We start from the raw sequence: 15,026 nt of genomic DNA, 5'->3' as shown, positions 1-15,026 counted from the left end.
GTGTGCTCTGTTTGGCGATACTGTCCCATTTGGCTTTTGTTCTCTGAGAGCATCTTGGGCTAAGAGAACTGCTCGCCTCCGTTCTTCTGCGTTTTGTAAGAGCCATACGTTGAGATGTTGTTAGTAGAGGACACTCATCAGGTGCAATTTGAGCATTCTTTTCTTTATCTAAAGTTAGAAAGTTTGATGTCATCGCCTTGTTTACTACACTCTTCGAGGCTCTAGACTTGTTGAGCCATGTTAGGTCTAACAATAATTTGTTCACCACATCGAGGGAGTCACGGCGATTCCCGATATTACGTGGGTCATGTTGTAAATCTTTGAACTTGTTGAATTGTGCATCTGATGACTTATCCGAAAGCTGTAAATTCCAACTCGGAATGTCGGCTAGTTGGGTAAACACTTCATCTTCCACAGCCACTTCAGTGCGTGTTTCATCGGCCTGAGATGTTAGGTTCAAGTCCTCTGGAACTGCTGTGGCACTGTAATACAACAACCTTTTTGCAACTGAGCCTGTTGCGGCATTTTTAGGAGCTGCTGAAAAGAGGCAAGGTTGGGGTTCCGAGCAAGGCGAGACTAGAGAACCCGGTCTACGCTGAGGTGCGATTTTGCAGTCTTTGTTTACATCTCTCGCTTGGCCTGCGAATAGTTTGTAACCTTGCCATGCCAGTTCTCGCAGTTGGGGGTTCGGAGGCAGACGAGAACACAACAAACAGCGAGTCACAGCTTCAAGATGACCAGAGTTATCAGAGCTGCTCGCGGTTTTAAGTTCTAACTCCGAGACAACAGCATGGTCGCAGAGAGCCCCTAACATTGAAAGGGAGTCTTGCTCTGTTGCAATAGCAGAATGCAGCGTTAAGATACTAATAGGGGACGGCAGCAACAAGGTTGATTCTTGTGGGGTTGCAGTCACATCACACTTGACTCCTTTTGAAACAACAGCACTTACTTGTTTCATCACGTTCAGTGCCATGGAAGATAGAAGCCAGTGCTGTGCTCGCGTCTTCAGACACTGCGTTACTTTCGATTTCTCGTGAAGTCCGCCGCTCATATTCGCTGAGTTGTCAACACTAGGGAATTCTGCCACCAGACTTCGACAGACTTCACTGACTTCCTCGGACTCCTCAGACTCTGCCAGATTCCGCGCCCGCTCCGTGGGGGGCAGGTGGTTTTTGTAGAAGAGTCAGGAGTCAGAAATAAACACTGAAGAAACACTGCAGCAGGGAGACTAGCAGCACTCCACCTCGATATCTCCTCAGACTCTGCCAGATTCTACAGGGATTTTGGGAGCTGGGATAAGAAGGGGGAGAGAGCAGGCCTATTTCATGTGAGGTGTTGATTGATCAATGTCCCTGAACTAAAGTGTTTCTTCTTTGAAATCCTTGGCTCCCTCGGCCTAAATAGTGGGAGGGCGATGTGCACACACATGATGGCAGAACCACTGACCGCTAGAATAAAGCAGCAGAACCCATATGAGGAACCAGTTCACCTGTTTAGGCATGGATCATCTTCAATTCAGAAAAATACCAAAAACTTGGCTCTTTGCTCCAGAAGGAAACGACTAGGAAGCACATACGCGGCAAGAATACCAGAGAGGGAACCCATCCCCCCTAACTTAATCTTCCTTAACCGGAGGGCGGGGTGAGGATGCCATGTCCACATACTCCTAGCCCACAGACGAAACATAGGTAGGTTACAACATCACGCGGGAATGGGCAGGGAGGGACCAGGAGGGCGGAGGGGAGGACGCCATGTACACATACTGCTAGCCCACAGAGGACACATAGGTGGGTAAGGACCCCACACAGGAATTGGAAGGGAGGGACCAGAATCCTCTAACCTAAACATCGCCAACCCCAGGGTGGGGGAACACACCTGCTCCAGCCAGGTACACAAACCATTCAAGTAATACAGAGGAAAACTGCCACCCCTCATCATACCTGCCATCTAGGCGGACAAACCACATTAACGAACACACAATATAATCATAGATGTGGAGCAAAGAAACGCAAAGACAGAGGTAAGAAAGAAAAAAGAAAAACCTGCTAACCCAACACTAAAAACTCAATTTCCCCATACACTTCTCATACAGAAACTCACACAACCACTTCTCTGCAGAGCAATCCCCACGTACTTCACCACATTGCAACAACAGACAAACCACATATAACCCGGAGCAACAGCACATGGAGACTCGCACCGACCTGATAACCGCACTCAAACTCAGCAGACGGTGCAAACCGAACTGTAGCTGCCAACAGGACATCACAGCTCTCAATCTCCTATTCCAACTACACCCCTTTAACCCTCCTTTTCAGATCCGCCACAGTGCCTGCGGACCACTCCGGTGGTGACGGTGCATGGTACAAATACCTTTAACATTAACATGGATGAGGCACCAGGGCTTTGCTTACTTTATTTTCAGAAGATTTTGACTTGTTAACGGCAAGTATTTTGTTGGGAAGTGACTTTGGCCTGAAACAGTGGTGCAAGTGGGCACGTGGTGCCAGTAACCTGGTGTCCTCCTGCGCCCCCAAATGGTAGTTTAAAATGTTAGGGTACTAGCATAAAATAATTAGAGATATTATAAGTGACTAGTTTGTGTCCCTGATGTAATGCACACCCCACAGGTGCCCCCAGGGTAGAGAAAAGAATGTTTTAATTTGATTGCCCCTCAGGCACCAGATATGAATTCGGATAAGTATATAACTGCTGCCCACCCATATTAATGCAGTCAGGCTTAATTCTTGTGAGCAAAATAGGTAATGGAAAAAGGATTATCCACATGTATAGGCTGCCCCTCAGGCGTCCTATGTTTGAAAATAGGGTGCACTACCAACATCCAGCATTATTGAGGTTTTTTGAGTAAGGTCTGATCATCTTAACAGGTTTCAGGAAGGTCTGGGCAGCAGTAGGAAGAAAGTAAAGTCAATTGGTGCTAGTGTTCTAAATACCTAGAAGTAGAGGTATCTGGGGGTGGGTAATTGGCAGATTCTGAGGAGAGACTACAGGGGTACCTTTAATTTGTCTATCCTTATGAAGCCACCATGATGTCCATATTTCTGATGAACAGTCATGCTTTATTACAAAGTTAATATTGATATATGTCCACTCACAACACTACATTGTATTTAGTTGCCAGCATTAGGGTAGGGTAGGTCACCAGGCTCGAACAAGTGGCAGCTTTTTCCACCAAAGCCTCTCAGTGGGTGGCTTCTTTTCTCAAAAACAGGGTCAGTTGTGTATGCTCAGACTTAGCTGAAGCAGACACAATCCCGATCGAGTATGGAGTCCCACAAGGAGCAAGTCTTTCGCCCTGTTTTTATAACATCTTTTCTGTCCCCTTTTTCTCTATGTTGGTGCATGAAAATATCGGGTTCACTAATTTTGCAGATGATACCCAATGTATCATTCCCCTTACGGGAGACCACACACAAGATGAAGAGCGCATAAACAAAGTCTACACGTGTATCGAGAATTGGATGGTGCAAAATGGACTGGCGCTTAACAGAACTAAAACGGAGCTCATGGTTGTGGGATCCCCTAATCGGATCTTAAAACTCGACCACAGGTATAGCAAAATTCAGCTTGGCAAAGTCAAACTAGACACACTCAAAAAAGTTAAGTCGTTAGGGGTGTTTCTTGATCAACACCTCTCTATGAACGCTCACTTGGGAAGTGTTGTATCAGGGGCAGCCTACTATCTTAAACTCTTCACTCAACTTAGACCCATGATTTCTCAGGCCAACGCCGAAACACTGGCGAGAGCCATAGTAGGCGCAAAAATGGATTACTGCTGCAGTCTGCTGACTGGTATCAGCAAAAGGGAGATTAATCGACTGCAAGTTATCGAAAATGGTGCTGTGAGGATAGTCACAGGCCTCTCCAGGCGGGACCATGTTACACCAGCAAGAAGAGCGTTACACTGGCTACATGTAGAGGCTAGAATCCAGTATCGTCTTATGCTCCTAACATTCAAGAGCCTCCTGGGCATTATGCCCCGTTACATCAACAAACTCATTCTGCCTTAGTGTTCTCCTCGTGTTCTCAGGTCTCGGGATACTAATATGCTCTTAATCCCTAAAAGCAAATCTTTGAAAGTGGAAAGGGGTGCATTTGCCACAGCAGCCCCTACTGCCTGGAATCGCCTTACCCTGGACCTTAGATTGGAACCGACTCTTGAGGCCTTCAAAAGAAAGTTAAAAACATGGCTCTTTGAATAAAGCCCAGTTGATTCCTCAGTTCTCTCCCCCTTAGCTCTTTCTGCGCTTATATGTTTCTTGTTGTCTAGTCTCGTCCGCGCCATCATACCCACGGGTTCATTGCTGCGCAGTACAAATGCAACAAAGTAAAGTAAATACATGGAGTGGGATAGGGGCATTTTGATATTGATTAGGGTGGCGTACTCAGGAATTTGGTGGGTTTGAGCAGGGTGGGGATAGTCATGCATGGGATAGGCTGTAGGTAGAGACGTGGGTTAGGTCTTTTCAGGGTGGGTGCAGCTAGGCTGGGAACAGGCATGGGGTAGGGTAGGAGCAGGAAAGCATGGATTAGGGTGGGGAATGGTTAGGGTACACAAATATTTGGTAGGGTTGAGCAGGGTAGATTAGTCATGCACGGAAAAGGGTGGGGCTAGGCATACATGATGTAGGTGTAGGAGGACTTGTGGTAGGGTGGGTTTGGGCAGGTATAGGTTAGGCTACAGTAAGCCAGGCATGGGTTAGAGTGGCCATTGCTAGATTTGGAGTAGGGTATGTGTAGGCAGCAGTAGGGTGGATGTAGACACTATTGTGGTAGTGTGTCAGTAGGCAGGCATTGGGTAGGATGAGATGGGGGCATAGTCAGGCATGTGGTATGGTGGATAAGGGTATATGGGAGAAGGCATCGAGAAGGGTGGTTGTAGGCACATAGGGGATTAGATCGAGTGGGTGTAGGCAAGCATGGCGTAGGGTACAGTGGATGCAGGCTGGCATGGGGTGAGGTGGGTATTGGCAGACGTTGTATAGGGTGGGTATATGCAGGCTTGGTGTAGGTTGAGTGTATACAGGAAGGGTGTCTGTATAGGATGGCATTTGGCACGGTGGCTTAGGTAGAAGGTAGACATTCCGCAAGGGCGGTAGGGGTAGGCAGCAGGTGGTAGGGTAGGCAGGTTGGTGCATACAAATGTAGTGTAGCATCAGTGTTTGTGGTTTTCAAGTCACAGGGCCGACTAGGGTGGATGACTGGTTATTGAAGTTAGGCATGGGGTAGGGTTCATTGGATTAGACAGGTGTAGTAGGTCAGGTAGCTAAACTATCCCAGTAGAATATGTATGAACCTCAAAAGCTAAATATGTGGTTTGGCCAAAATACCAGGGGTCCTTTTCCATTCTTTTTCTAATTCATACTGATGTTCTCTCATGAAATGTGCTGTATCCACGTTTGTGCTCAGGGATTTGCTGGGATGAGTTAGTCCTATTACTCGGGATGATGTACAGTTAAGGTGCACAGAGCCTTTATGTGCAATTTCTTTTAATCTTTTTTGCATTTCCTCTTTGACTTTGTACCAGTTGAAGATGACTGCCCAGCTGACATCCTGAAGTTGAAGAGGTTTTATTAAAACTCCCATTATTCAGTGCTTCCATGTACAGCAATAAACACTCATGCAGGTTTTGACCCTTTTCTTCTGGGTGCATGCATTGCCTATCTGCCTGTGCTGCGGTATTTAGACACTTGCGGATGGAATGAAAAGCACAATGTAAAATAACGTGACTTCCATGGGACAAACATTGATCATGCTGCCTTCATTCTGATGAGCAAAGCCCTTATTCTGCATCTGTGTATTATAGACAAAAGGTATGTGTCTTTCTCTTCACAGTGAAGCATTTTCGAGTGGGGGTGGGGTGGTCCAGGGGCAGGGCACTTGCTATACAGTATTGAATTTTACCATGTGCAGTGATTCGTACGCCGAACAGATGTTTTGACCTACTCTCTCATAATCCCTCAGCATTGGCATACATTTTTCTTGCTGGTGTTTGTGTGTTCATTCCTACAGCCCTCAAGTGATCTTTGTGTCCACAGATTTTCTAACGTACCCACGAGTGCCGGTCTGATAGCAACTGACATCTGTGCTCAGCCTGCTGATGCAGGTTCAAATCCCGGCTGGGCCAACCCAGACTTTCATCCTTCAGAGGTCGGTACATTGAGTGCCAAACTAGATGTATATGTTGTTCAGTAACGTAAAATGACGAGACTTATTTTTGATTCTCCACAGGTTTGACCCCTGGCGGTCGTGCTTAGAGGCAGAGAGAGAACACACAGGGGCTAATTTTCTACAGTGGCGTCGGCTTTTACACCTTCGTTCACGTCATGATCCATTTTCAGACATTTGTATTGAGGAGAGAAGGGGTGGAATGCAACTTACGATCCGCTGCCTCACCTTAATGCAAATGCCCTAGCATTTGCGCCCGCATCCTTTTTAATGCTGGCACAAATGCTTGGGATCCCTGTGGAGCCCACCGGATTTATGCACCAGCACAAAGCAGGCAGACTCCATATGGATCGATTGTATACGTTGCCTACCATTGACACGTGTGTATGCCACCTTTTGCTCTGCACATTTGCACTCCGCCGTGTAAATGAGTAAATGCTGCCTTGGCAGGCAGCGCTTACAATAAGAATTCCATTCTGCCTTCCATACTCGAATAGAAGGCAGCATTTACTCATTTGCACGGCACAGTGCAAATGTGCAGAGCTAAAGTGGCATACACGCATGTCAATTATATAAAACCGTTGCTAGGGAACTGGTGGCACCTCTTTTCACTCTTTTCAATGACATAGAAAACACGGGGGGAGGGGGTAACTATGTCAATGGAGAAGAAACTATCCATCTCATTTCTAAAAGGGTCAAGGACCCAGAATAATGTAGTTCTTACAGGCGGAACAGGTTACTAAACCTGGGCACAAAGATCTTCTATATAATCCTGGCTTCCCATTTGGAGGACATGCTGCCTGACCTTATACACCAGAATCAATCGGGATTTACCAAGGGCCAGAAAACAGAAAAGTAACCCACCTAATCGATAAATCTACAAGGTTCACTAAGAGCCCTGCTATTCTCCTATCGCTAGACACAGGAAAAGTGTTGGATATGCTCAATTGGGCATTTCTAAAATACATATTGATGGGAATGGGCTTCTGAGACTATTTTAGAAAGCTGATACTGGCTATTTTTTATGGTCAATTTGTATCTAGCTCAAAAGCAGCCAAGTGCTTTAAAAAGGTTTGGTTAGCCAGTATGTTGACTGGCATCTTTTAACAGTAGCGCAGTACTGTGAGTTGTGTACTGTTGAAAAAGCCATGTTGAATTGTGGGGGCAGTCTGTGTCGATACTGGGATTGAGTTGCAGGGTGCGTGACTGACAACAGAAGGATTGTTTGCAGATCCTCCCTTTGCAGGCCTGTTGTGATTCGAGTCAGTTGGACAATTTGCTGCACAAGGAGCATGTGCCATCAGATATGTGGAGCTTAACTGCCATGTACACTGGTGTGCTACTTGTGATTGCTTTGTAGATTATACAAGCAGTCTTGAACAGTATCTTGGCCTGGAGAGGAAGTCAATGTAGTTTGCACATCATTGAGCCATTGTTGGACAAGTGGTTAAGCGGGGGGAACTGATGAGGACAAATTCAGTCTTGGCTGGGTTAGATTAGAGGTAGGCAGCCCAAATCCAGGACTAGGTGATGGCTCAGTAATTGCAGAGACGGCTGATGTCCTGTGGGCTTTGTATTCTCATTTACAACTAAGCATCATCCGCGTATTGGTCGATGGCTATATCCCGGGTTCTTTGAGGAGTGTACTGAGAGACTCCACGTAGAGGTTAAAAAGGATCGGTTTGTATAAATCTCCAAGAACAGTGATCGCGATCAATGGGCGCAAATTGGGGGAATTTGAGCTAAAGGGGCACCAGGCAAGGGTGTCCATTATCAATGTTCATTATCAATGTTACTCTTTGCAATCCCCATGGAACCCTTTGCCAAAAGGATTAGGGAAACCAAAATGATTCAGAGAATTCCAGATGATGTCCTTATCACCCTCCTAAATCCTAACTATTCCCTTGAGGCTCTCCTTACGTAACTGACAAACAATGGTTCGATCTTGGATTTTAAAGAGAACAACAACAATTAAGAGGTACTGAATTTACCAACCCCTCTACCAGAGTTCGAGAGACTTCAGACCAACTACCCATTCAAATTCGCCAACAAAAATATCAACTATTTAGGGCTACCTTTGAACCATCAAGACCTCTACAGGATACTATCCCAGACTGTAGGCCCAGATACGAAACTACTTGGCAAAGTGGGTAAAACTCATAATCTCATGGTTTGGTAGAATTCAAGCCATAAAAATGAACATCCTCCCCGCCTGTTATACTTATTCCAGGCTCCGATAGTCAAGTCAGAAATCCCTAAGCTGCAAACAGTGCTATATCACTTTATTTGAGGGAGAAAAAGAGCCAGACTTTCCAAAAGGATTAAACAAACACCTACGCAAGGGGTGTACTATAAGCTCCAGATCTACTATTATACTTTCAATTTGCAATTTATTAATGTATCTCTTTATATTCTGTGATGCATTTAATAGTCAGGCACTAGTGATGTTTTATATATTATGGATTTTTATTAACTATGCATTTTATATGATTTTTTTCTATATGTTATGTAAGGTTTTTTGTAAATTAAAAATGCAACAATAAAAAAACAAAAAACTATTATACTTTCATTCTGCACAGCAGAGACATCTGGGAGAATGTTGCCCGATTCAATCAACTAAACAATAGTTGCAAATGGACACGGCCATGTGTGGAATCCCACTTTGGAGAGTGAGCTGGATGAACAAGCAAAACAATCCCATGTCCCTTTATATCAAACCCGTAACAGGAATGGTATGCAAAATCTGGGACATGCTAGCTAGCCGGTGGGGCCTTTCTGATAAACGATAATCCAGATTTCTCACCACCACAACTCTCCTTGGTGTTCCTCCAATGTCACAATATTTGCGCCTGTTGCATATCCAACTACTTTTGTGGGGGGCCACATCAAAACATTTGAGGTGCGTAAAAATGAATTTGCATTATCCGAAACTGACGGCCTAAATTGTTTAAAATTGAACATTGGCTTATTACGGAGGATAATAGAGTGATCGCCAGTAGATTCCGAAAAGAAATTGAATAATACATCACCCAAGAGACTTATTTCCAACATTGATAAGATCCTCTTAAAGACGCATGCACCTGAACCTGGCAAATGTATTGCAGCTTGGAACAAAGACTTGTTTAGAACTCTTGGCCGAAAAAGATTGGGAGAACATTTGGTACAGGGCAAAAAGATAGTCTATCTGTATGCAACACAGGAAATTTGCCTTCTAATTAATCTGTAGGCGGTACATGATACCACAAACTCAATTGATTCAATCCTAGAATTTCAGGCAACAGTTGGCGACTCTGGGGGAGGAAGGAACATTGTTACATATATGGTCGGAATTTCCTAAATTGACAGACTTTTGGATGGAGATTGCCAGACTCCTGTCAGAAATATGTTACAGTCAATTTCCATGAGATCCTGGGTGATTTTGCTTGGTCTGCCAAAAAAAGATATACCCGTTGAAAGCACATAAGGGAACAGTGGTAACAACAATGCTACTTTCCGCAAAATTAGTAATAGAGACGACGTGGCAGAAGACCAAGAAACCACACATAAATGTCTGACGGAACAAGCTTTGGCATTTACTGGACATGGAAAAAATGTTAATGGACTAGATTGATAATAACATAGCTTTTGCAGAGAAATGGTATACATTGTTCGAACTACTACAAAAAGAACACTGAGAGCTAGCGTGTCCACAGAAACTACAAGCCCTTAACATTTTTGATCTGCATGGTCTCTTAAGCTAGGCAATGTACTGAGCCAGGCCATCTGAATATCTTTTAATAGGAGGGAATCGAGCGCCCTAAATATGTTGAACAATACCCAATGAAAATCTTAGCGATTGTCTCTAGATGAATATTGATCACCCTGTATGTGTTGTGAGGGTGCATGCAGAAGGAGGAGACTGACACACAGGTGGCATGACTGTTGGCATAAAAGTTTATTTAATCAAAATAAACGAGGAAATCTATCGCTTCTTAACTGTAAGAGGGGTTTCCCTACCTCAACTAAGGAACTAAGGATTCAGTCAGAATGTCCAAGTAAATGAAAAGGGTCCACCATTGTGTGTCAAAATGCTAACTTCTGTCCCTCACACTTGTAACTAACTAAAGAGGTAGTGGAACTTCTTGGTCCAGAAGAATGGCTCCCTTCTTTTGGACAACGGATCATAGTTTCAATTGGCACGTGGGAACTTTGCCTGAGAGAATGATGACCCCTGTGGTCTCAGTTCCTTTCAAGATACAAAACAAAGTTCCAGCTTGTGGTGCTGTAAAGTTCAAACTCAAAAGGTAAAGTTCCAACTCAAACATCATTCCTTAATACCCACAGTTTTCTTTACTATTGCATCCCTGGAGAATGCTTCCCTTTGCCAGGTATCTTATTCTCAATATTTTCACAATGTGCCGGGCCTTCCTTGGCTCTTCTTCACGGTACACATCACCAAGGGGTATGGCTTCCTTCCCCTGATCTCTCTTGGCTTTCACTGTAGTAGGGGTAATGTCTCCCTTCCCCTGGCCCTTCTCAGGCTGTTTACCACAGTTCACGAAAGCTGGGGGAATGACTCCCTTCCCCAGCACAATTGCTTGCTATCACCTGGTCTATTGTTGATATATAATATCTCACTATACTATTTAGCGCATTTACCAGTATTGCTTATCCGCTTGTACTGTATCTTCTTGTGAAGCCAACTGCTACCTATTATGCCCTGCCACCATTTAGCCTCTGCCTGCCCCACTTAGAATATCGAATTTAGGCATTGTATTTTGTTGAACTGCTACCTATTATGCCCTGCCACCATTTAGCCTCTGCCTGGCCCACTTAGAAAATCAAATTTAGGCATTGTATTTTGTTGAATTGTGACCCACTTGTGACCTGCCTCTGAACTACCTAGCACTAGTCGCACGATCCCCCTGTCATTTCTGTCACATACCAGCAGCACACACCAGCTGCACGCACACGCACACAGCCACTCTCCACGATCATGATGCCCAAGAATGCACCTCCCAATCATAGCATAGTTTGACTCTCCCACACTCTCCCTGCCACACTCCGCTCAGCCAGCCTATCCTTATAGCCATCACTATAATGGCCTCTACGCCTCCCCACATATTCCCAGCACACATCACCGAGCGCCCAGAACTAAATTCACATGCTGCAGCACCAGACCACAACATCACACAGTCTCGGCCACCTAGCCTAGCCACCAGACTCCGCAATCTCAGAAATCGATCACTTCCTAGGTATTTACTCTGCTCACCCACACCCATAACGACTAGAAACACCAGATTAGGCACCCGCACTGTCCAACTACCCCATACTAAGATGAGCATAGGCACTGCCCCTCGCCCCCCCGCCACCCCAACATGCCTCTACACTACTTCACCGTAAGCTCCGCACTACCACACACCACAACAAGCACACTTCACCCGAATTCCTCATAACCACCAGCCCTAAACCTAAGACTCTCACCCACGCACCACCTGCCACAATAAGAAGTTCTAAAAAACTCAACGCAGACAACTTGCGTCCACACCTTAAAAGCCACCGCCTAGCACCACCTTTCTCTCAGGACCCAAATATACTATCAGCTATCTTCAATGATACTCTCACCAATGCCAATGCCATAAACTCTATAGCCCCACTTGAAAGCACGAAGGAAAAAAAAATCATTTCACTGCAACTCTTGGTTCTCGGAAGAACTCCAAACCCTCTGAGCTCAAAAGCGCCAGTCGCTTAAAAACTGGCAAACGGATCCAAGTGATCTAAATAAGAGCCTCTTCAAACAAATAGCCCTCCAATATAAAAAAGCTATCTTAGCAGCAAAATCCAACTCCTTCAATGATAGGATCTCAAAGGCCAACTCCCAAGCTAAAGAACTATTCGCAATCTTTAATGAATTAGTCACTTCTCCGGCTACCGCTGACGAGATAACTAAAGACAAAGCCTGGTGTGCCTGCATTCAGTCTGCAATGCTCAACCAAATAAAACTCCTCCAGAACAAAATCCAAAACCACTGCAAAGCCCTCCCAAACCAACAAACCAACCGCCCTACACAAGACAAGCATAGTAATCTCAATCACGCTCAATTCTGCTTCAGAAACGTCACTGAACCTGAGGTCCTTAATCTCATCAAAAACCTCAAACCATCCCTCTGCAAAGCAGACATTTGCCCTCACAAAATCATCAAGGAATGCGCCAATTACGTGGCACCCCTGATTACTGCCTTCATTAACGCATCTTTCCAAACAGGAACTGTCCCAAACAATCTCAAGGAAGCCTGGGTGCGGCCACTTCTAAAAAAGGCCACACTTGACCCAGCGCAACCCAACAACTACAGACCGATAACGACAGTCCCGTTCCTCCTAAAAATCCTGGACAAAGCAGCTCACATCCAGATCCAATCATACATAGAAGCTAACTCCATACTAGGCAAAAGACAAGCTGGCTTCCGTGTCGGGCATGGAACAGAATCCGCCTTATTAGACCTAAAAAATCAAATCTCACAGATCATGGACAAAGGAAAACCTGCCTTGCTCCTCCTCCTTGATCTATCAGCTGCTTTTGACCTGGTAGATCACCAAACACTCACCAGCCACCTCACCCATGCAGGCCATTTATCTAACCAAGCAGCATCCTGGATCACTTCCTTCCTTGAAGGAAGAGCCATGAAGGTCTACTCCGACACAGCTAATGCAGATCCTACCACTATAAACTGCGGTGTCCCCCAAGGATCTTGTACAGCCCCCACCCTCTATAACCTCTTCACAAAACCCCTCTTCGACCTACTTGACTCCATGGGTGTTGCATATACAAACTATGCAGACGACACTCAAGTACTTTTACCCCTATCTGGACTCTATCACCAAGACGCCACGGCCCTTCACAAATTCTATGCCACTATCCAAGCTTGGGTGGCAATCAATGGCTTCTGTCTTAACGGGGAGAAGACTGAAATTCTCATCCTAGGCCAGACAAACACATTATCGAAACTAAGCCCCCAATACAACAACTTCAACATAGACAACTCAACCATCTCCGTATCATCTTCTGTGAAGACTCTAAGTGTTCACATTGATGCAAATCTATCGATGAACAAACAAGTCAGCGCCATAGCCTCTGCATCAGCGTTCAGCACCAAACTCATCAATGCCATTAAACCCTATTTATCCACCCCCAACCGCTTGGCCATACCTAGAGCAACTATAGGAGCCAAACTCGATTATTGCAACGCCCTTCTAGCTGGCACCTCCGCCAAAAACATTCACAGACTGCAAACCACACAAAACAATGCCCTCAGAGCCGCCATGAGCATCCCTAGAAGAGACCATATATCCCACACCAGACGTGAAGCCCGGTGGCTCCAGGTCAAAGACCGTATTACTCTGAAAATCCTCACCATCACTCACAGGTGCATCAACAAAACCGCTCCAGCATACCTATCTGAAGCAATATCAAGGACCACATCCACTTGCCCCTCCAGAGCTCAGTACACCAACCAGCTACACATACCACGCATAAAAAGAGCCACAGCGGGAGGTCTAGGCTTCTCCTATATTGCACCGAAACTCTGGAACTCACTCCCTGCCACCTTTAGAGCCGAAACTTCCATCTCTGTCTTCCGCAACAACCTCAAGGCCACGCTCCTCAACTAGTAAGTGGAGGACAGCCTCCTCCACTTCTGCCATTTATATTGTGATATAACACAAATGTAATATAACTATATTGTAACCTGTGTATGTACTGCTAATGACTGTGTAACTATATTGCAACCTGTATATATATATTGCTAATGACCATGTAACTAAGTAACTAAGCTTTGTACTGTAACAAGTGCCAAGATGTCCTCGGGCTGTTGTGCGCTATATAAATATGAATAACACAAACAAAACAGGCTCTTCTCAGGCTCTTTCACAGTTCACAAAGGCTGGGGGTTTGACTCCCTGCCCCAGGCCCTTCTCCGGCTCTTAATAAAAGTTTGTGGAGGCTGGGGGACTGACTCCCTTCTCAAGCTTCTTATCACAATTCACTAAGGTTGGGTAAATGACTCCCTTCCCCGGGCCATTTCTCAAGCTCTTTGTAACAGCTCATAGAGGCTGGGGGAATGACTCCCTTCCCCAGGCCCTTCTCAAGCATCTTATCACAGTTCACGAAGGCTAGGGGGAATTGACTCCCTTGCCAAGGCCCTTCTCAAAGCTTCTTCATTTGGGTGCAGGACCCAAACCTGTGTTGGTCGACCTGGTCTACTTCTTTGCTGGGTACTGTGATGAGGAAGAGTGGTTATGATGCTCTTCCTATGAGGGTGCGAGTTCCAGACCAGTGCTTCTATCTCCGATTCCTCTGGCAGTCCTGGCTCACACCTCTGCCAGGTACTACACCAAAGAAGAGGACTTGTGATGCTCTTCTCAATTGGGTGCGGGTCCCAGACCCGTGCCTCTCTCTTCTTTGCAGCCCCACCAACCATCCCAGTCACCCAGGTACCTCTAGGCTGTTTGCTGGTCCTCTCTGGTTGGCCTTGTGCTTTCCCGTGTGCTTTTTCACGCTCTCTGTGGTTTCTTATGGCTCTCTGGGAGCTGCAGTTACTCCGCAATTTTCCACTCCTCTGGGGCTGTGTTGATTCCCTTGGCAGCAAGTTTCCACTGCTGCTTTCGGCTGGATGCAGGGATTCCCTGCTCGCCGGTCGGCCCTTCCTCTCTGGGCCGATTCGGAACCCCTCCGCCTGTCCGTCTGGGTTCCATCCAGCAACCAAGTTGCTTCTTAGCTCCAGTCGGCATATGCACTTGCGGTTCCTCCAGGGTGGGCCTCTCTCTCTGCTTAGTTTTCCCTCATCTATTTTGTATTGACAT

General features: G+C 45.7%; 1 protein-coding gene across 1 annotated transcript in view; it reads right to left on the bottom strand.

Annotated features, from left to right (window-relative positions):
- The window catches only part of LOC138565982 (transmembrane protein 272-like), a 2,717,663-nt gene that overhangs the window by 129,267 nt on the left and 2,573,370 nt on the right, over nucleotides 1–15,026 (bottom strand). The gene's annotated exons all lie outside the window — the stretch shown is intronic.

Source organism: Ambystoma mexicanum, chromosome 2p (assembly GCF_040938575.1).
Source record: "Ambystoma mexicanum isolate Mex_15411 chromosome 2p, UKY_AmexF1_1, whole genome shotgun sequence".
In the NCBI taxonomy this organism is placed as follows: Eukaryota; Metazoa; Chordata; class Amphibia; order Caudata; family Ambystomatidae; genus Ambystoma; species Ambystoma mexicanum.
This window is presented reverse-complemented; position numbering and strand designations above follow the sequence as displayed.